Source organism: Lissotriton helveticus, chromosome 2_2, assembly GCF_964261635.1.
Source record: "Lissotriton helveticus chromosome 2_2, aLisHel1.1, whole genome shotgun sequence".
NCBI lineage: Eukaryota > Metazoa > Chordata > Amphibia > Caudata > Salamandridae > Lissotriton > Lissotriton helveticus.
The window spans coordinates 56237569-56262406 of NC_136060.1; positions in this window are offsets into that span (position 1 = coordinate 56237569).

Below are 24838 nucleotides of genomic sequence, written 5' to 3' on the forward strand. Positions count from 1 at the left end.
GGCTTCAAGTTATAAACAATTTTATATATTTATTCCATAGGACTTGATCCTATCAGCCTACGCGTTTCGAGTTTGTGAGGGTTCTTCTCAAACTCTCTTCAGGGCCAAATGAATTCCATTCCCCATTTGTTAAACCTAATGGTGAAGACATAACAAATAATGGATACTTATTACTGGCTGCTTCCATCAACCCGCTAAAATCTCCTCCTATGTACAATTTATTAAAACGGCACGTACCTCTAGGGACTGGAGGTAGGTTAGTTCGTCCAAATAACTTGTGGGATTTTGAAGGATCTGTGCGCTTTTCTAAAAAAAACAGGAATTTGTCTGTAATGCCGGTTTTTAAACATGATGTGCGAATTTAAGTGAAAAAGATTGGCAGTGTGCCCGTACCTGGGTGTAGTTGAGAAGGCCAATTGATCGTTCTTCTCTTTTTTCAAATTCCTTCGTTTAGCAAACAAAGCGCTGTAAGTGGAATACTCGTGTTACTTATTTTCTATGCTGTCGTGCTTTGCGCAACACTGTGCGTTATAATCATGGATGGGAGGACACTTACTTTGAATCCGTTAAACCGTCCGGTGTATTAATCACCATCGGTATCTCGAGGGCCTGGACCCTGTCGGTGTCACCGCTGGAATCCTCCTCGGGCACCGCAGCTCTGTTTGAGAGAACACACGAGCTGTAATCAGGGCTGATTTCGGTACCGCGCTTAAGGTTAATCAAGCAGGAGCAGCTCACTCGTGTATTGACATCCCACCGGGCGGCATTGTCTGAAATTCGACGCGGAAAGGACCCGCGCTTGGAGTTATTCAAACAAAGTGCGCTCGCGCTTTTGTTTACAAGCAGCGTAGCAGTATTGGGTGAAACTGATCGCGACACAAAGCTTTTTTTTAAAAACAAATTGAAAATGCTAGGTTATGTGAGTGAACGCGCTGTAGGGAGGCTTTGCCTCTTGGTCGCTTGACATACCTTTCAATTATGGAACGTGCACCACTTCCTCATTCCTTCACATGAAGTGAGTGGAGTTCTCACATTCTTACAAAGCGGGCTACACCTTCTTTTAGGACCAATCACAGTTCGAGTTGTTTTGTGTGATCCAACTAATGCATTGTGGGGCATGTAGTCAAATGATTCAAAGCCTGGAAAGTTCGCTCATCGAGTTTAGACCTGAATTAATAGTGTCAAACCGAAGTATTAGGTAGGCCTCTTTTCGCAACAGCGCCTCCTCCACATTAGGTGATCTATGCTGCGGGTCAATCGCGGCTAGAACAGTCCACTTGAAATCTGTTTCTTTATGATTCGCAGTGGTGAAATGTTCAACCATTGGGGCATTTTGCACTTTTCTCTTCAGTCTAGAACGATGTTGAGTGATCCTGACATTCACTTGCTGACATGTCTTGCCTATGTACAATTTGTTGCAAACGCACACAATCCCATAAATCACATTTTTACTCTTACAGTTTGTGTGTAAACTGTGTCTCCATTTCAAGCCATTATGGCTAAATACATCTCCTTCTACAACACTGTGACAGGCCACACAATTACCACATTTGTGGTGGCCAGTGATTGGTTTGAGGTTCCATTTAGATATTAAATCACTTTTTGGTTTCTGGATAAAGCTATCTGCTTGAGACCAATCACTGGCCACCACAAATGTGGTAATTGTGTGGCCTGTCACAGTGTTGTAGAAGGAGATGTATTTAGCCATAATGGCTTGAAATGGAGACACAGTTTACACACAAACTGTAAGAGTAAAAATGTGATTTATGGGATTGTGTGCGTGGTTATCCCCATACTTTTTGCTTGGTCCTTTTTTCTCCTGACCTGTGTTGGTTGGCAGTAGAACTCTGGGCACTTTACCACTGTTATTCAGTGCTAAAGTGCATATGCTATACATGTAAATTGCTGTCATGGGTTGGTGCTTCCATGATTGGCATATTTGATTTACTGGTAAACCCCTAGTAAAGTGCACTAAGTGTGTCTGGGCCTGTAAATCAAATGCCTGTAGCACTGATTGTGCCACCCACATGAGTAGGCCTGAAAAGGTATCTTACACCTGCCACTGCAGTGTCTGTGCACAGTTCTTAACTGCCACGTCGACTTGGCAAGTGCACCCACTTGCCAAGCTCTCACCTTCCCTTTTCTTACATGTAAGGCACCCCTATGGTAGGCCCAAGGTATCCCCATTGGCAGGGTGCAGTGTTTGTGATAACGTAGAACATGTACTGGTGTGTGTGGCATGTCCTGATAGTGAAATACTGCCAATTTCTTTTTCACTATTGAAAGGCTATCTTGCCCAAAAGATAGAATGGGAAATGCCTTGTAACATCTTACAAGTATAAATTCCCATTGGGACAAGATGGAGAAATAAAGTTTAGGCTCTCTGAACTTAGAATTTCATAACACATCTTTTAGTAAAGATGGTTTTTATATTGTGTGTTTGAAAATGCCACCTTTAGAATGTATTTTTACCAAAAAGGGGAGTGTGGCCCATGCGGACAGAAGTGGGGTGAGGGCCCAAATGCTTTACAGAAAAGACAAAAACCCACACTTCAATGAATTTCACACCATGAAAGGCCAAGTCTAACAGCTGTACTCATGAGATCCCCTTTGACTCTTCAGGATCTTAATCAAAATTGTCTATAGTGCCTCAGCATTTTGAGCAGCAAGTTCTCTGAGGGCCCAACTGATCCAAACCATGTCTTGTGCACCCTTTCAGCACGTAAGAGTTCAGTAGTACAGAGAGTGATTTTAACACCTGTGAGTCCTGCTCAGTTTGGAAAAGCTGGGCTGCTCACAGCCCACTTTAGTGGCGCTGCTAGAAGTCTCTCAGCTGATGAAGCAGCTCCCGACACACAAAGGTGCAGTACGTTGGCTTTTAACCTGCAGGGAGAGGGAATTCTTTCTTCAGCTACCGAATTTAGCCAGCAAGGGTACAATGTAGGAACTGGCTTCTCTGCTATTTCTCAGTGGTGAGTCACAGCAGTTTCCTCGCAGTGTGGGTCCAGCCCACTGATCATTACCTCAGTTTATCTTTTGGGCCGTGGCCCAGATCCTGTGGCATAGTTGTTACAAGAAGCCCCTCATGGCATACCGGGTTGCCACAATACCTGGTAATACTGGTTAAGGCTCTTTCAGCACATATGCCATGGCCCATGCAGCCATACATCTTGGCACTCCTTGAAGTAGTAACTTTACCAGTGGAACCCTCTGGCCACAGGGTCAGCACAGCGAGGTGGTAACGGTTTAGCGAGACCAGCACAGCATTCAATGTCCTGCTCATTCCACGGAGGCCCTCTCCTAACATACTGGGGTCACAAAAAACAAACCTGCACATGGGCTGTGACCCGATGGGTGCTCAGCTGAATACTCACACTTCACACAGGAAATCCCCACTAGACCTTGTTCCCTTGAAAGCTCTCTTCTTTGTCACAGGGCACACTGTTCTTGGCAAGGAGGCAGGTGCTGGTGCTCCCAGCTCCAAGGCAAGCAAGTTTGGTTTCCCTGGGTGATATTCCCACATCTAGCAGGGACAGTAGCAGGCCTTTGACCCCAGTCCTAGTCACAGGCAAAAGTCTTGAAGAGCTTCCCCTTCTCACATAGCCTATCAGGCTGTGGGCAGATGACACATTTTGGTGGACACATACTCCCCTTATCATAGCTCTTTGCCAGACACCGAAGGTGATCTTGAGCCTGAGACTTTGACATTTTATACTGGGGTTCTACTTCTTTAGCATTTCTCCTTTTTTTCTTTCCTCATGAAAGATGTCCGTCACAGCAGGCAAGACTCTGAAGCTGATTGCCCCGCAATATCACTCATGGGAGAGACCAGAGTTCACACCTGGATATCAGCTACAGTAATATGTGCATCAGAAGGTTAATGCCAGACTCCTAACCCTACTATTTATAATGCCCTTATCAGTCCTATCTCCCTTCCTGAAATGTGTCCAGGCCCCTTTCTTGTGATCTATCACTGCATCAAAGATCATTCTTTTGAAGTGACAGGAGTCTCTTCTTTTTCCCACCAGTGTGTGTTCAGCCCAGCTCACAAGAAAGCAATAACACACAAATCTGTCCGGGGGAATTCCCCTCCTCCTCATGCCTTCATCAGACAGGCCTGGGCTTCAAAATTTGGAACCTAGAGTCCTCCATGTAATGCACTATTGCAGGCACACTTTCAGTCCAGCATTATTACTTCTATGTGTGGTACTCTTACACATACACATGCATTCAGTACACACAATCAAGTCTTTGCACACAGTTTAGCACTGAAGTGTGTCTATCTTGAGCTAGGTTCTGTTCTAGGTTACAAACACCAACACACTGTCAGCATACACACTCACCGTGTGCGCACACTGCATAACACTTTTCCCTTCATAGATTTTACTTCACACAAGTACACATACACCCAGTGGATGCTCTCATTGCTCACAAGCTTCATGGTACTACATCTTTAATGTCATGTATTCTTCACAGTCAGGCATACACCCAGTCAATGCAGTAACCACACATGCACTGTACAGTACTGCTCTATCTATGTACTGTATGTGCCATTCTTAGGCACACATACAACCAGCACAGAGTCACTACTCACATGCTGTGCAGCACTTCACATCTACTCGATGTAGGCCAAGGGTGGGTTAACCACACATCAGCAGAACTTTTAAAAGGTGAGTGAGCTTGGAGGCCTCACTCCAGTGCCACAGGGTAAAAGGGTCCTGTTTGCTACTAGTGCTCACTACACCATAAGATGCCATCACAGCAATTGTGCTACTTAACTTCTGGTGAAGGGGGCAGCCTTCCACGATTAGGAGCGTAGCGCTTTGGGCAACCCCACTCAGTCTGACAAGGCAACAATCTGAGAGACCGGCCTATTTCATGGCACTCATATGATCCAGGTTTGCCTATCACAAAAATATCAGCTTTAGAGATCCAGAAAACAGTATGGCTGAGCAATCATTCATCTCAATGCATGTTTGGAATTTCCTCAATACTCAGTGACATTTGTGCGAGTTTAAGTTTACTCCGTCACTAAGCAATACTTAGTGCATATATATTACTTTAAATTTCTGAACGCACACTAGTTTACTAAACTACAATGCAAATCCATGAAGATCCAATTCACCTGAGATGCAATTCATGTAGTATAATAGAAAACGAGGATTGTAAAAAAACATATAATAATAAAAATGAAATTTGCTCTATGCATATGTCGTCTTTGCACTGTGACAAATATTCAAAAAGTATGCACTGTAGAAGAAAAGGTTGTTTCAACAGGTGAAATATGACTAATAAGGGGCTATTCCGCAAAACCCAAATGGAAAAAGAAGAAATACCAATCATTACATCAGAAGCTAGATGCTAGACTCAAATAAAAGTTACATATTAGTCCATATCAGTCAAAGCTTTGGTTAACCAAATAAAAGAATAGTAAAACTCACTTTATTACAGGTAGGCAGGAGCAGAGTCCCTCAGGGCAATTCTATTCTGACTAATTACAACTACCTCAATGTTCCCATACCAGGATTACTCATTGTGGAAACACTCCAAACATAGTGCACGGGGTTAGCGTCACAAAAGTGACACATTAAGCAGCACAAAATGATTTTTTACAAATTCACTTTCCAGGACAAAACTTGTTTTGTGCGGGAAAGTACCCTAGACGTAATACAAAGTTGTGTGAAGAACTGCTATGCATTACTTAGCACCAAGGGGGAGTTGCATAAGTGGTACATGGGCGTTCCCACGCAACCACCCACTCGGTTTGGCACAAGACCCTAGCTACAAACATTAGTAGATAGGGTTTAACACCAAAAGTCGACGCCATTTGAAAGGATATGTTAAAAGGAAAATATTTTCATTTGAACTTTGTATTCTGACTTTGCATGTGTGCTGCACTGTGCAGCCTACATACAAAGTAGGAAAAGTTGGAAAGTGTGTTTAAGCATAGTCTTTTGTGCTAAAAGGGTACCCTTCCAATACAAAACCGAAGGTAGACTCAGGCATGCACCCTAGCACTTTGACACTATGGTGTGTGGCAGGTGCATGGCAGCTAAAATCAGAGCCGGTGCCAGGAAGAGGGGAGGAGAGAGCCATATTTCTGTAAATATGGTGCTCTCCTGCTCCCTACCTGTCACTCAACGCAACACATAATTTTTGTCTGTTGTGCACTGTTCCATGATTTTTTGGGGAATCAGGACCCAAGACTTCCTATGTGGTATGGGCTGAGAATACAGGCACAAGATCAGTGAGAAAGAGCATGGCCTACTCCCTTCTGTATCCCACTGGACTCCAGTAACCACAGACACCATTCATGTCTCAATGCTAGTGATAAATGGGAGCAGAAATGAGAAGTCATTTACATGGAATTGGGAGGCACATTTGACTGGCAAAATATGACCCAAATGCTATTCTCCATTCGGGTCAGAATAATTTATATAATAGCTGTATTTAAATTCAGGGTCACTGCTCAGAAATGTTAATTATGACCAGCTTTGTCTTCACATCTAAATCCAGCAAACTGGAAATGTGGCAACTAATGTAGACAGATCATGGTATTGTCATTGATGATCAAAATGCATTCTGGGTGAATGGTTTTAGAGAGAATTTTATTTCTAGAGTCCCTTAAATACATAAATAGTAACCAAACCTGAAGTCCTGTGCGGTGAGGAAAGGTATCAGTTTTGCCAAAAGAACAGGCACCTTATTGGATGGTGCCAATATCAAAAGAAGCATTATACAAACACATTAGTGCAGCTATCCAAAATATGGAGATGTGTTAGATCAGTAGCAAGAAAGATCAGTAGCCCTTTCCAAATGAAACCAGTGCAAACAACTTCTGTAAAGCATCAATGATGACTTGAGCATCAATCTCCACACACAAACCCAAAAAACAAGAGGAACATGGGAAGAAGAAAAATGGTATGGATAACTAAATTGAAACCTGTGACAAAATGTCATAATATGAATGGAGAGAGGCAATACTTTTTGGGTCACAAGAGTATGCCTATGCTGCTGTTTTGAATATGAACCTGACAGTTTGATCATACAAATAGGAGATGTGTATTGTGCAAATGCCTGCTTCTGTAAGGGATCTGTGTCACCATGCTTCTAAAGTGATCACATTTAAATGCAATATTTGTGATTATCTGCCTCTGAATGAGAATGTTAGGCATGGAGTACACTTTATTTCTTCTGCACCATGATGAAATGCATGTTTTACAGCAAAGCATGATGATCTTAAATGGAAAAGGCAAATAATGACACTGGTTAGCAGAAAGAAAACTCCTTAAGCATCTGTTCAGACTCCTACTTTTGCAGTAGGAAAAATATATTTTCGTATGATGAAATATTGAATGTTTCAAAGTGCAATCCCAAAATGTGCATCCCATTTACTCATGCAGAAAAATATGTCTGCTATCTTTCAATGTGAGCAAATATTTAAGCATATAGGTATACCTTGGAATTCACACTAAGCAATTGCCAGGAGCAATCATGCAAATCCTTCTAGATTTATTCCAAATGTAGACATTAACCTACCAGTGTAAATCTCTCATATTTTTCAGGTAGTTTTTGCTAATCTGGCTTTTGATAAGCTTTACTTGATCCTATTTGTCTTATGTGAGTAAAGACAAACATGGATTTGTGTACTGGTGGGAAATATTTGGCACAGGAGGCCATTGACTAAAATGAAGTGAACGGGTATGGATTGAAGAGCATAGTTAGGATGATTGGGCCCTCTGAACAACTCTAACAAACATGCCCCATTCAGACGTTTTACCTTTCAAGCCTATCTGCAAAGCGCAAAAAGAGAGAAACAGAAGCCCAGGGCAGCAGTATACACCTAACGCTGAAGGAGTTACGGCACTGTATACCTGTGCCGTGCATGGCATTTTCAGAAAAAAATCACCACATAATCCTTCTCCTCTTTTTTCTCCCACACATCAGCATGGGTTCATTCACTAGCCATCACAGAACGCTGACTGACACTCCTCTTTTAAAAACAAATAATTTTACCATTTGTTTTTTATCTTTATAGTTTACTTTGAATCACTGACTTCTCAATAAATTAACTTTGGATATTGGTCTGTATGTTGCAGTATTATTAACATGAATGCATGTCCTTTTATTAAAGGATGGGGATGCAAAGGTTTGTTAACAGACTCATAGTACTACTCTTGATAGAACAGAGATAATAACTTTCGAAGACTCCCCCTTTTGGAATGGTTACCCACTTTTTTGCTAGATTTTATTGTTGGTTGCTTTCCGGTGCAGAGTGTACGTGCTTTGACCCATAAAAACATGTTGAACTGGTATAGACCTAATTGGCATATTTAACTTACCCTAGTATATGCAACAAAGTGTACCCAGTGCATTTAAGTTAAATGTCACTAGAGGGCTTCAGCACCCATTTAGCTACCACTACATTCCCACTGTAAACATAACTTCAGGCTTACCATAGTAGCCTGGCTGCGGCAGTTTTAAACTACAATTCAGCTTATCAAAATAAACGCCTTTGACAGATCAAAACCTTCTTTTTAAAAAGTAATGTCACCTATAAATAGGCATTACTGCTTATAAGGCAGGGTGCATGGTATTTAAAAGTAAGACATGTAAAGTTTTAATGCTAACCATATTGTTAAAGCGAAAAGGCCTGAAAGCTATTTTCACTGAAGCAGGGGTGGCTTTTCCATAGGAAAGCATTGGGATACCATATTAAATTTAATAATGTTATCTCCGGATAGGAAACACCCAAAAATGTCATTACTGGACTTCTAAAAATGTTTATTACAAGCCCAATACACTGGTTAAGGTGCATTTGTAATAAATATTTTTTTCAAAGGTACTTTTAGAAAATTACCTTTTTTTTCCTGCCTACAGCCTGTGGAGGGCCATTTACATGGGCACCTGGCAGCTGAATACCCTCTTCCTTCATGAGATGTGACGCCCCGAGCAGTACAAAGGTCTTGGCTGTGGGGAAGTGTTCTTTTCCTCTGACAGGGATCTTCACTGAGCCCAACCCTCTTCAACATCTACATGGCCCCCTTCGCCTCCATCATCCGACAGCATGGCCTCAGCTGAATCTCCTCTGCCAATGACACCCAGCTCATCCTCTCCCTCACCAAGGACCCCAACACCACCAGAATCCACTTCCAGGAAGGAATGCAGGACGTTGCAGCATGTTATGTTATGTTATGTTATAGGTTTTTATTGTGCGCGCAGCTACTCCAGCTAAGGAGCGTCCTGGCGCATTGACAAGGAGATAGCATAAGAAACAGAACACAGCTAAAAGAACCAAAGAGGGCCACTCTAAATACATAGCACAGACTGGGGGTAGAAAACTAAAACAGGAATGTTTTCAGGGCTTTCCTAAAAGCCATAAGATCCTCTAACAGGCGCAATTCCACCGGGAGGGAGTTCCAAGCTGATGCCGCCTTAGCATGGATGAACATCAGCTGCCTGAAACTCAACTTGGTTCGGAGAAGACAGAAGTCCTCTTCCTCGGATCCACCCCCTCAGCATGGAATAACACCTGGTGGCCCACCGCCCTTGGCACCCCTTCTGCCCCCACAGATCACACCAAGAACCTCAGCGTCGTACTTGATGCCTCCCTCTCCATGAATCATCAGGTCAACTCTGTCACCTCCAGCTGTTTTAACACCCTCTGCATCCTCTGTAAAACCTTTAAGTGGATCCCCCTCGAGACAAGAAAGACAGTCACCCACGCCCTCATTACCAGCAGACTGGACTACGGAAACACCCTCTACGCTGGCGTCAACAAGTTTCTGCTATGCATGCTCCAGACTATCCAGAACACCGCCGCCAGACTCATCCTCGGAATCCCTCAACACAAACACATCAGCCAACACCTATGAAAGCTCAACTGGCTCCCCGTTGAGAAAAGAGTCACCTTAAAGATACCCACCTACACTGACAAATGCCTACACAACACCAGACCCCAATACCTCAATGACAGAGTCACCCTCCACAAACCCAAACGAGACCTCTCTCTGAAAACCTTCAGGAAGGCGCTGAAAAATTGGCTCTTCATCTGAATTTGACCTGCTGATCCCCTCCCAGCACCTTGAGACCCTCAAGCATGAGTAGTGCACTTATAACCCCCTGATTGATTGATTGATTGATTGATTGAAGGTGACCATCTGGGCTGTGCCCTGGAACTTGACTAACACAGGGTCATATGTATCAAGCCTTTTTGCCGTTTGCAAACGGGCGGATTCTTATAATCTGCCCATTTGTGAATGGGAAGAAGCCTTTTGTGATGTATCATCCCAAAACACCATCGCAAAATGGAGAATCACAAAATTTGTGATTCTCTCTTCTGTGAATACAATTAAGGATTTGCAAATTGTGATTCCTTAAATGCAATTCTGGAAGCACCAGAAATTTGCTATTGGGCCTTAAAGAATCGCAAATTACCACCAACTTCAAGTTGGTGGTAATTTGTGATTTTCTAGAAAAAAACACTTTTTTGCTTTTTTCAAAGTGCCATATGGCGCACATACATATGAGCGCAACATGTGCACACATGCATTTTTCAGGGGTGCAACCTGTCGTATTTTGGCAGTTCCTGAATTAGCGTTTAGCTCAGCTACACGATCTTTTCTCTTAACTTGACTAAAATATACGGGGCCATTTTGAATCCTTTGGCTTCCATTTGTATGAACACGCTGCCTCGTGGTCAGCATGCCCTTTTGTCCTTTCTCGATACCCATGGTCGTCTACTTTGCCCAGCAACAAGCTATTTTTAGTACTGGTCAAGCGCACATGCGCATTATACATCAACTGGTAATTCTTTAGGAATGTTATCCCAAACTGACCAGTACTACTGGACTCCTCCCACATGCTGGCTGTGTTCCAAAAATGACCTATATGTACCTAAAATGTGTAAACTTGTAAACGCCTATCTTTTTATTGCTATTAAACTGTATAAAAGAGGTCGTGCACCGATACTCGGTGTGCTACTTCTTGCATTGCCGAAGGGTGCTGTAGGAATGTACCACCACCCCATGGGGTCTTAATAAACCTGTCTTTTGCATTTTCCGTGCCAACGTTTATACTAAGGTGTTCGAGAGTTTAGCAGAGTATGTAGGCCTGATTGAACCCAACACCACAAACCGGGAGTCCTTTTCGCATTCTTGCACCCTTGAAATTGCTTTCGCAAATTGTGATTAGCTATTTGGTAATCGCAAACAGAAAATGTCTTCCCATTCATTCCTAAAGGCCTCTAGGCTCATAGGAATGAATGGGAAGGTATTCCTTAATTGCGATTCACACAATTTGCGAGTCGCTATTAAGGATATGTAGGATTCGCACTTTTTTTGCAAATCCTACATACATCACAAAAAATCGCAATTTGAGACTCGCAAAACTCATTTTTGATACATATACCCCTTAGAACCTTACGCTGTCACAGGCAAATGTTTGCCATCACCTGAGCAGGGCCCTTGTTTCTTTTCCTTCAGGCAGGCACCAATCCTTGTGGGAGAGGAGCGGCCCTCAGAACTGGTCTGAAGTGATGACAGAGGACGGTGTGCTTATTTTCCTGATCACACCTCTAGGGTGGGAACGCATATCCTACACAAGAGGAAAAGGCTTTCATCATCTAAGATTTGGGCAGAGAGGTGCACTGTGGGATTGGTTGTAGTAGGGCACAGAGGAAATGCTGCAAAAATAGGAAGGGTTACCCCTGGGAACCTTTACCTCATGCCTATTTTTTACACTGTCAGAAACACCCAGCCCCTTTAGTCCACTCTTGCTGTTTACTGTTTTCTCCTATTGTGACATTTTTCAGTTTTTTCCTACTCCTTTTCCCTTTGCGTGTGTTTCCCTCTCTTGCTCTTGGTCAATGTTTTGTTGAGATCAAATAAGTGCCGAACACCAAAGATGAGTGCAGGTGGACCACACCACCAACCACGGCTCAAAGTAAGTACTGATCCAAGTTATTGAGAGAGTAACGTCAATAGGTGGGATCTGCTCTAAATAAAATACGAGTTTCAAAAGAAGGTGGAAATAGTTTTTACAACCTTCATACATGATTGTGACAGTGTAAATGTCACAGTAAGCACATGGAAAATGACATTATGTAAAAAAGTGAATAAACTTTGGTGCTGTTGGATGCCAGATACATTGTGAAATACATTCTTAGAGATGTATGTTGAGTTAAGAAGTTGTTGAAGGTCTAGTGACAACCTACTATACTAGTGTTAAAGATTCTGAAAAGTTGAGGTTCGTAATGTCCAGTGTTTTTCATGAAATATGTTTATTTAGCTGCCCGTTGATCATGAAGGCACAAATAAAATGAGTTTATGATGCTCAAGCTGCACTTTAAAGAAAACTAGACACCTATATACAATGTAATAATTTTTTTAAAATGTTTTTATTTAAGTTATTTAAATACACTAATATTGAGAATTTAGAACTACAAAGGCTGAGTGCACAGACTTGAAATTCGTTTTAGATAACTTAGATATGCTTTCGTGTATGTCTTTCCACTGGCAATGAGACAGTACAACTCAATCGAAGTATAGAAGCAACTTCTACTGCCGTTTTGTGGTGTGCCATATACACGCTGTCAAAGAGAGAGAGAGAGAGCGAGTGTGTGAGAGAGAGAGAGAGAAATAAAGAGACAGAGAAAATATTAAGGAACAGGTAATTTACAAAATATTCCTGTTGATATTTCCAAATGTTCTTGTTGACAATGTATTATGTCAGCTACAAGTCGAGTAATCTCCCTTTGCACCCCGGGCCAAAATGACTGCCTTTGCACATTGTATTCCATTTTTACTGCAGGTGGCTCAAATTAACACATCTAAAAACATGAAAGAGTTGTGCACATAATCTTCTGCATAGCTCAGTGCAGAACCACTCAACAAGGTCTGGTGTATTATCAGTCAATGATTTCTCACTCCTGCACAGTTCCCTAGTATGAAAGCATGTTCTATGGCACATACATATGTCTTAAAGGTTGTTTTCTATAGTACCCCAAACTTGTCAGCAACAGGGGGCCCGATTCACAGAATGAACTTAAGACAACATCCTAAACTTACTACAATTTGGTATTCACAGAATGCACTTACTACAATTTGGTGTTCACAGAATGCACTTACTACTTTCGGAATTCACAGAATAAACTTACTACTTTCGGGATTCACAGAATAAACTTACTACTTTCGGTATTCACAGATTTGATTTAAGACTACTAACTTTACGTCCGCCGCCGGGGAGTAATTTACGGCCCGTAATCGTAGTTTCCGGTTCCGGGGCGTAGTTTACGCGCACGCGCATTATGATGCGGCGCCGGAAACTACGATTAAGTGCCGTAAATTACGAAAATGACCCGGAACACATTATATCATACAGGAAATGATATACAGATAGTGGGAGACAGGAAATACATCACAGGAAGTATTTTGCTGCCATTTTGTATTCATCCTGGACCATCCACATTCAGTAAACAAATACACTTCCATCCTGTTGATCTGATGTAGGGGAAAGTGAAATGACAATGCAGGTGTGTATAATGAATATGTATGAAAAGGGGGAACAGGTCATTTCAAGTCATTTATGCAGACACAGGGGGTAGGGGGCTGAGAACATCCATCCCACTTTCCTAATCTCATACTTTGCATTATGGGACATATAGTTCATATTGAGTACTCAGTATCAGAGTTGAATGATGTGTTATGTAACATTGGTGTGGATATGTCAGATACATATGGGGGCAGCTATACGAGCCCTGTGTGCACCAATTGCGCCACAGTAACTTTGGTGGCGCAGCAGCGCTACGCCACCTCCATGCTGTGGGGTATCTTCAACATGACGCATCTCTGAAATGTGTCATATTGTAAGGCCCTGCACCGCAGTTGTGCATTCCTGCACGGGGGGGCTTCCAGCACACAAACACCTCCGAACAGTGGCAGGGTGAAATTTACACATTTACACTCAGTCATTTTCATGGCCATGCTGCGTCACAACACTGCGCCTGCTTGTAGGAGGCCTAAGAATTGATGCAGCATGTTAGGCATCGGCTCGCCACTTGCCTTGCTGGAGCTGCATTGCGCTTGCGACCCAACTCCAGTGGTGCTTCACCTTTATGACAGCATATGCTTCACGCTTCTGTCTATACTTGGCCCACAGCGCACAGCTTTGTAAATGCGGCACATCCATGATGGCGCAAGGGATGTCTGCTGTGAGGCACAATTACTGGGGCATCCCTGCTGATAGGCAGAGATGCAACTGTTATTGTGAACCTGACCCATGGTGCATGAATCTCCCATGACATCATCACTCACATTCTGTGCCCATCATTTGTGGGGGAGTCAAATCTGTAGTGGCCATAGGCCTGAGTATGAAACCTTTTGTGATTTGGTGACCCATCCTTATGAGGTCCAGGTATGTCTGTCAGGACATGTATTGTTTGTCATCAGCGTGAATAGTTTGTTTTAGGGCTGTCCACTACGCTGCTTGCTGACATGGGCACATGACCTGAGGCACAATCCACCTTTTGACTTCTGTCAGCAGCTGTGATTTGCATGCAGTTAGTGTGGTTTGCAAAGTCGTCTCAGGGTGGCATTTATGGACACTGTTGTGTCTGTCCACATTTCATCATTGACAACAGACAGCAAACCACATGTTGGCCGTGACACTACAGGTTGCTCATGCAAAATACGTGGCAACGAGCTGATCACGGACTTGCATGCCCTGACGTCGGTCATGTGGTATAGCCCGGTCTCCCACATTCAGAGCTAGTCGAGGTTCGAGAGGCATGTGTAAGCCATGCATTAGAGCAATGTTGTGCAAAACACAACAGGCTAGTATGATCTTACACACGACTACTGGGGAGTACAGAAGCACACCCCCTGTACGGTCGAGACATCTGAATCGCGACTTCAACAGTCCAAAAGTGCGCTCGATGATGGCTCGAGTACGTATGTGTGCCCTATTGTACCTACACTGAGGTACAGTGTTAGCACGCCTGTAAGGGGTGAGGAGATGTGGAGAGAGTGCATACCCAGCGTCACCTGAGGAGGGAAGAAAGGGCAGTTGTTAACATTTCACTCTTTGACTTTCACAGGACATGATCTATACGTTCATACATGCAGTGTCTGTTGGGACATGTATCTTATTGTACAATCATTACTATTGGGGGGCATTCAGACATTTCAATGACGCATATCACTCATTTTCATTGCTTGGTACTTACCCAGTAGCCACATGTTACCAAATTCTCCAGCAGCCATACGCCGAGCACGAGGTGACATGCGGAATATGAAGCTGTCATGTGTACTGCCTGGGAACACTGCATGCACATTGATGAACCTTCCACTGGCATCACAGACTGCTTGAACATTGATGGAATACCATCTGTGTCTGTTGCAGAAGATGTGTGCAATGTGGCGGGTGGCTGAAGGGCCACATGGGTGCAATCAATTGCACCCAGCACACGTGGGAATTGTGCAAGGAGATAAAAATCTCTTGCTGCCCTTTGTCTCATGGCCAAAGTATATGGCATTTTGATGTAGTTGGGGGCTCTATCAGTGATGCATTTCAGTACCTGATGCAGGCACCGCGACTGGCTTGCCTGGGAAATGCCCACATGGTCACTGGTGACCCTTTGGAAGGACCCAGTAGCAAAGAAGTGGAGGGCAGAAAGGATCTTGAGGTATGCTGGTATTGCATGTGAGCAGCAGGTCACAGAGTCAAGTTCCTGCTCCCACTCACATATCATTTCCAAGATGACTTCAGGTGGGAAACGGTACCTGGCCCTTACATCCTGGCTAGACATTCCAAATATGTTGACCCTCTGCCTGTAGATCATCTCTGCTCTTCTCCTCCTCCGCAAGTAGTTTTGCCGCATGGCAAGGGGGAGTGCTACAAACACGTTCAGTGACATCCTGAAAAGGGATTGTTTGTGTCTGCTCTGCTTTCATACATGCAGCAGGGCAGTGATTGGCTGCTGTGTGTCAGCTGATCCATGTTGGGGGATGGGTGGACCTTGGCCAGGTGTTTCCCCTTGGCTAACATGCCCAACGGCCCAAAATCGTAAAATACGGCCCGTAATCGTAAAATACGCCCCGTAATCATAAAATACGCCCCGTAATCGTAAATTACGGCACGGTGGCGTAAATTACGATTGCGGGCCGTAAATTACTCCCCGGCGGCGGACGTAAAGTTAGTAGTCTTAAGTCAAATCTGTGAATACCGAAAGTGGTAAGTTTATTCTGTGAATCCCGAAAGTAGTAAGTTTATTCTGTGAATTCCGAAAGTAGTAAGTGCATTCTGTGAATACCAAATTGTAGTAAGTGCATTCTGTGAATACCAAATTGTAGTAAGTGCATTCTGTGAATACCAAATTGTAGTAAATTTAGGATTTTGTCTTAAGTTCATTCTGTGAATCGGGCCCAGGGTCACCACCTCAGTTGAAGGAAACAAAAATCTTGCCAGAAAATATTGAAGACACACATATATATTTGACCTATTTTGGGGTATATTTATCACTGTTGTTGCGCAACCCTTGCACCATGCAAGGTGCTTAAGGGTAACACAACAACAAAGTCAGATTTATCAAGCCACACAAACCCACATTGCGTGGTCCTACATGGCTTGATAGATCTAGCGTAATGCAACGCAACACAAACCACTGCATTGCGTTATTATGTGCCAAAGAGGAACTCCATGGGTGGAGCATGGGTGTTTCCGTGGATCCACCAATGGATTTTGGAGGATTCACAGATTTACCATTAGTGGTAGACCTGGGAATGTATCAAAATGATATGCTTCCCCAGGTGAGGCATAACAAGGAAAAACCTCTTTATTTCTCCTACTTTTTTTCTCCTTTTATATGTGCTGGATTTTGCAGCACACATAGAAAGAGGAAAATATCTCATAGAATTGTTTTTGTGCAGGAAGGAGTCTCTTCATGCACAAAAGCAATCCAGCTTAAGCACGGGCACCTTTGGACCATGTTGCAAGGGTGCCTGCATTGGCTCTATGTAGTCAAGTGTGAGCCAGCGCAAGAAAAGGACAGGAATGCACCATATGATGTAAAATACTTCATATTTCTACTCTGTTTCCCTTCATGCAGCGCAGCAAGGAGGCTTGTTGCATTGTGCGGTGTGAAAAAGTGATAAATGTGTCCCCAGGTGTGTAAGGCCAAAATTATTGACAGCAAACATATAGACACCCAAAAATAAAGAATTTCAAAACGTCTTCATAAAATAGGTAAGATTGTTGACTTACAACTATATGCACTATAGTAACTTTAAAACATATATTCACTTTAAAATCTTTGTGGCAAAAAGATGCTTATAATATTAAATAATATATACAAAAATATGTAACTTGAAATATAAAATAAAATGTATTTGTTCAAATAATCAACAAAAGAAAAATAATATTCAAACATTAAAATACATTTTAAACTTAAATAACAAAAAATACTGACAATAATTATAATTACAAACACAGGATCTGAATTAAAACAATATTAAAATAAGGATAAATGAATAAAATATTGTACTTCTAAAGGCAATTTAAATAAAACATTGACATGAAACTAACTTTCGCAATTAAAACAAAAGATGTACCAATGAAGATAAATATCCGGTTAAAAAATGAGACTTGGAGTGGTACAATTCAGTACCCCCACTCCAATGTGACCAATGGTACTGAAAATGGTGGACTCTGTAGGGGTCAGATTTACTATTCACACCTCAACATAAGCAGTAATATGGAAAGTGTTGGATTTCAGAGGGGTCAGATGTACTAATTTCCACTTTAACCTAAGCAACAGTAAAGAAAGTGCTGGAATTTGGATGGGTCAGATTTACTACCCAAGTCCAATCCAAGAAACACTAGGGAACATTTTTAATTTTGGAGGGTTAAGATGTACTGTTCCATCTCCAATTTCAGCAATAGGAGGGAAAGTGTTGGACTTTAGAAGCATCAGATTTACTGTTCTCACTCCAGCCTGCGCAATAGTATGGAAAGTGTTGGACTTTGGAGAGGTTAGATTTACCAATCCACTGTGACATAAGCACCAGTAGTTTAAGTCTTGCATTTTGCAGGGAGTTAGAAATACTATTGCCACTCCATCTTAAGTAATAGTAATAGTCGGGGGAAAGAAAGCTCAGATTCAATATTCTCTATTTACATACATATAAAATAAATAAGCATAACATAATTCTATACAGTTTTTAAAGCATATTTTAAATATTATACAATTTATATATATTATTTAAAACGAAAAGTTCAAAATTAAGATATACAATCATCCACAAAGAATGAAAAAGTGAAATCAAATAAAAACAGATTTAAACTATTTTCCACCCCTAATGTAAAATGCTAAGAGCTACAAAAATAAAGTATATCAATAACAGAAAAAAAACTGACAATACACATCATTAAAAAAAATTAAGATAATAAAATTAATTATTATATAATATTAAAGATAATATCATTAAGAGGAAAATTATTTGAAACAAATAATTAAATAACACAATCAATTATCTAACTGAGCAACTAACGCATACCAAAATTACCATATGTTTTAAACGTTTCCATTCATTTGATAAAACATTATTTAAACAATTAATTTCTGAAGTAATAAATTACAAAGTATATAACAATTTTTAATCAATTTAAAAATATATACTTAAAAACCTCCACTCCATGTGCCCCTACAAACCCAACAATCAACCAAGAAAAATTGACATACAATAAAAAAACATAAAATATATTACTAAATCAAAAGAAAATTAAATTAAAAAACTACCAAAAAAATTATTAAACATACTTACCATTAAAATAACTTATAATACACAAAATAATAAAGCTGAATAATTAAAAGTGATGCTATGTGCAACTATACTCGAAAAAATATATAAAGGACTTAAAAAGCTATATTCCTCTCTTCTTTATTCTGTTCCTTGATATTTTGCCATCCAAAAATGTTTGACACTATATTTGTACTTCTCAATATTTTTGTATAACATTTTTGGCAGAATTCCACTACCAAAATGCAGTTCTTCAGTGTTTTAATAGATCTGCAGTGACTCAAATTAACTCAGGTTACAAGTGAGTTGCAAAGCTTTACCAAGCATACAATGCTAAAAGATTTTGAGATAGCACTGAGGGGACCATGGAGGGTTATGTTGTAACTGATCACACAGACATCAAAGTAGGTTCAGTAGGTTTAATCTCCAAAGACAACAAAGGTAGAGTTCATCTCAGCCAGCCAGCAGAGCCTCAATGACTAGGAGGCTGTTGCAGCAAAAAAAGAAGTAATCAAATTCTTTTGAGAACAAGCATTAGCAAAGCGAAATAAGTCTCGCCTACGCAAGAGTTATTGGCTTTGGCAATGTGTTTTAGCCATGTTGCACACCAGTGTGCCTGCTTCTCAGCATGGCTGAAAGTTAGTGGCATGGACTGTCATAGAGTGGAGTAGAATGTCAAAGAGTGAAGTAGAATGAAGTAGAAGGGAGTGTCATAGAGTAGCACACAGTGTTGTAGTGTGGGGTGTCAGGGAGCGAAATGGTATGGAGTGTTGTAGAGTAGAGTGGTGTAGCTTGTCTTAGATTTGAGTGTAGTAGAGAGGTGGATTGTCGTATAGTGGAATGGTATAGAGTGGTGAGTGGTGTAGAGTGGAGTGGCATAAAGTGGAGTTGAGAAAAGTAGAGTGGAATGGAGTGGAGTGGAGTGGCATAGAGTACAGTGGAGTGGCATAGAGTACGGTGGCATAAAGTGGAGTGCATTAGAATGGAGTGCAGTGGATTAGAGTGGAATGGAGTGGAGTGGATTGGAGTGGATTAGAGTTTTTTGGATTGGCGTTGGTTGAAGTGGATTAGATTGGAGTGGAGATGACTTAATTAGAGTGGAGTGGATTACAGTGGATTGGTGTAGAGTGGAGAGGATTAGAGTGGGGTGGATTGGAGTGGGTTAGAGTGGAATGGAGTGGATTGGAGTGATTAGAGTAGATTGGGGTAGATTGGAGCAGATGAGAGAGGATTAGATTAGATTGGATTCAAATGGGTTGCAGTGGAGTAGCTTTGAGTAGAGTGAATTAGATTGGAGTGGAATAGGATTGATTAGAGGGAAGTGGATTATAGTGGAATGGAATGACATGGATTAGAGTTGGATTGATTACAGTGGATTAGAGTTAATTGGAGTGGATTAGGGTGGGGTGTATTACAGTAGAGTGGATTGGAATAGATTAGAATGGAGTTGATTAGAGTGGAGTGGACTAGAGTAGAGTAGACTGGAGTGAATTTGAGTGGAGCAGAGTTAATTAAAATGGAGTGGATTACATTAGAGTAGAATGGAGTAGAGTGGGGAGAAGGACCAAATAAATGCACATGCAAGGAGTCTTCCTTGAAAAATTGCTGTCAAGTACAAAGCTCCCAGAACTCTGCCCAGAAAAGCACAAGATAGAGGCAGCCTTCCTGGTTAATGAAGCACCAGTCACGCCGTACTTTTACATACTACCCAACGTTCACAAAGCAACACATCTGCCCCCAGGGTGACCAGGGAGACCGATTGCCTCAGGTATAGGTTATGTTCTAGAACCTCTAGCACCACTCAGCCAGTTCTGCGACTATTTTGTAAGACCTTTGGTCCAGACTATCCCCTCTTATTTGAAGGACACCAAAGATGTACTGAACTTAATTGCCAACACAGGAAATCAAGATGTGATGAACTTCCTCATGACATTGGACGTGGAGGCCCTTTACACGAATATCCCCAAAGACCCCACCTTGGAAGTGGTGGAGAGCCTCCTAAGAATAACAAATCTGCCAACACCCACTCCGGCAGAATTCATCATTGAATGCGCCACCATAGCGCTGAAAAACAAATTCTTTCTGTACAAAAATCAACTGTATCATCAGATACAAGGGACATCAATGAGGAGTACATTTGCCCCCAGTCTGGCCTGTCTGTAAGTGGCCGACTTTGAAACAAAACACACACTTAGTGCAACTAATCTATTGAAGATGTATATTGACAACATCTTGGTATTCTGGAAAGGCTACAGAAATAGCTGCAACTTATTTACAGTATGGATCAACACCTTAAACCGCTTTCTTAAGTTCACCAGCACTATCTCCAACACAGAAATTCCTTTCCTTGACCTACTGATCAGTCTAAAAGAAGGTCAATTAGAAACCACTATATATAAAGCACCGATTGCAACAGCCTACTCTCATTTGAGAGTCACCATCCTAAGGTCCTGTGGGAGAATGTCCAGTATGGACAGTTCCTTCGTATTCAACACAATTGCACCAACCCCGCCAGTTACCACACTCAACCTAAGGAACCTAGCAGGAATCTCCATGATAGGAGATGTCCACGCAAAGTAGTAAGATTGGCAGAGGAGAGGGCATGAAACAATAACAGAAAGGCACTTCTGGAAGGTAACACATGCACTAAAGATGATATAATCATGTGTGTCACCTCCTTCACCCCTCTTTCCAACAAGGTCAAATCAACCATCTTAAACATTAGAGGATATTAGATTCTGGTAATCTAAATCTGGAACGCCCACACTTAGCGTTGAAGAGAACTTTTAACCTGAGGGACCAACTGACACACACTAGACTCCGTGAAAATAAACACAGCACACAGGCCACGCTCTGTAATCTCCTGCAGGTAACAGGACACCACCCCTGTGGTAGTTGCACTGTATGTGACTCCACTGTCTACTCTACTGTCCCCTAGCTGGCCACTTTTCAGTGGTCCCATAACAAACCACCAACTGCAAAACAAAAAACTGCATTTACCTGATTACCTGCCCTTGCACTATGTACTACGTAGGCATGACTACACAAGCAGTAAAGATTAGAATAGGAGAACACAAAAGAACTATTAGATGTGGCCAAAGTGGGTCGAAAATGAGAATCACTACAGAGAGGCAAACAACTCCACCACAGATCTAAAATCGACCATACTAGAAGCACATCCTTCTTGGAATACTAATAATCTCTTTAGATGGGAACAACGTGGGTGTTTCGCCCTCAGACCAATGAAAATGGGCTCCATGATGAAATCCCATGGACGGAGGTGTAGACTCCCCATTTCCCATCAGAGAATCATAGCCTGTTCTGATCATGACCAAAGAGATATAACACCAATGCCATGACAATCGGGACGGAATAATTTTTTAACACTAAAAGAAACCACACATGCCTCCCTGTCCATACACAGAGAGTACAAGAGTACCCAACACATCGGGGGGGGGGAAATAAAGGGATTACTTCATGGTCCCGGACGCCAGGGGGCTATATAATTACATACCCAAAGAGGAAGCCCTGCTCAACCCAATTTAGATGGCTCGATGGACAAGATTGCTTTTTTTACCCACTAAAACCACAACCTCCATGACGGGACACAACCATATCAGAGGCCCGCCCTCGACATTGCATGTGAGATACTGCAAATGGCACCAAATTAATGCACACAAATGGCAACTTGAAATCACTCTCTAAAACAATACTCTCCCCTCATACACTTGTATATAGAGGAAGCGTTCGTTCTGGCTCTCCTGGTCAGAATAAATGATAACAGACCGGCTTCAAATTCCCCAGAGCTTTTCGCTTGCAAACCACCCAACTCACCTGAGATAGCAGGAGACACTCTTTATACATATCTTGCCTTTGCTAGCCAGCAAACATATGAGATTTACATTATACACCCACTCAGATACCTGGTAAAAGAATCCTTTCCCCATCTAGCTACGTGACTCGCGACCTCTTCAAGATGGCCGCCAGCCATGTGCAGTACAGCCACAAACGCACTAGTGTTTTACACTAGAAACCAGTTAAAGCAAGTTCCGGTGACTTTGGGAATTAATATCCCGGGGACGCGGTGACGGGTAGGTGCAGACACACGGTCTGCACGCCGAAACCGTAAGTACTCCGACCGATCTTCGATCGGCTTGACATCTATCTCATTCCTGTGGGATTTTGCAACATCTGTCTTGCATTCTGAACCTCTCTTGCATTCGATACCTTACATTTTTTTAGACAGCACGCTTCCATGCGGCTTCTCCGCACCACCTGATATTCCTACAATTTTGCTTTAATTAGGTAAGCGCCGCAACCTGGGCCAAGAAGATACGTTCCTTTTGGGCATTTTAATGCAGCATTATGCTGATGTGCACCACAAGTGTGTGATGTGAGCACGGTGGTGAGGGTCATTTGCTTTACATGTGTCAATTGTCTTTACAACTTTACAATATAATGAATGTTCATGTATTGTCTGTCTGTCAGATACCATCAGCACTGTTGAGGGGACACTTTCAGACTTTTCCATGTACCTGTGTATCATTTATGTTTTACAAGATCAGCAGCCATAGTCATGATAAAGATGGACACACTCAACACACAGCACGCTCGCAAGGGCAACTGTGTGAGAGTACAGGGATCAGGGAATGTGCAATACAATCTCACAAATCAACAACATTAGATTCTTTACATCTGTACTGTGTACATTAATCGTGCTAGTTGATATTACCATGTTTGGGAGGGTGATTCCCACCTCCATACAATGTACCTATGAAATTACAATGCCCTATGATTGGCATATTTAACCTGACTCCTTATGTTTCATTCCCCATCCATGAAAATGGCCACATCTTGGACCAGATATTTTTTACAGCTAAAATTGAAACAGCTGTGCCCCTCCCTAACATCTGGTCATACAATTTTGTGCTCACCTTTAAGATAGGCAAGGTACAGGGAAGGTCTCAGTCCAATTGCAAGCAGCGGGCCAGTAGTTATCGATCCTAAGAGCAGCTAACACCGGTGGCTTTAGCTGCTATACTCAATCAGCACCCCATTCCCACAAATGGTGCTCTAGAGTATGATGTGCTCTCACTGGAAGGATGGCTCCAGAAGTGCACTACACAACTTGTCCCATCCAAAATGTATGTAGCCACGCAAGGCAGAGCCTCGGCTCTTTGGTTCACAGAGACACTTAGAAAAAGTAAAAGCGCGTGCAAGTGCCTTGAAAGTATTTGGAGGAAAAATATGATCCGCTGAGTAAAACCATCTATGAATTGGCATTGAAGGCACACTATGTTCGAGTCCGTGAGGAAACAAATTCCTTTCTGGCCTCTAAAATTGAATGAGCCGAGAACAGTAGAAAGGAGCTGTTAAAGATCTTTAAGAACTTTTCTTCCCCCAATGCCATAAAAATCCCGTTTACCCCACTTAAGAATGGACAAATCACATTGCGCAATGTTTTCACAACAAAGTAAGAACTATACAAGATTTGTTTGATGTTGTGGTCCCTGATTGCAAGAACAACCCTGGCTCGCCCTACCCCACTGACCCAGTTGTGGATGCTATCCTGATGGAATTTCCCCCTGTCCCTTTGGTCCCTTCACTCAAAATTATGACGGCATTGAAATCCCCCTCCCCTTCTGACCCATGTCCTGAAAAAACTTTGGCATCCATCGGTGAGGTACTAAATCCTACCGTCAACAGAGTCCTGAATCTATCCCTGTCTGAGTGCTTGATGCCGGACAGTTGGAAGCATGGAAAGTTCCTCCAACTTCTCAAGAAACCCTCAGCTGATCCCTCAGTAGCTAGTAATTATAAACCAATATCTTTGCTGCCTTACTTCTCCAAGGCCCTGGAGAAGTACGTGAACACTGTCAATACTGACTTCGTAGAGGCTACCCATGTCTTGCATCCAAGCCAGTCAGGATTTAGAGCCATCTTAAGCACGGAGACTGGCTTACTAGAAGTCTCTGAGACGATCAAAACTACCCAGTACAGGGGAGGGAAAGCTGTGCTGATTTTGTTGGACCTATCTGCAGCTT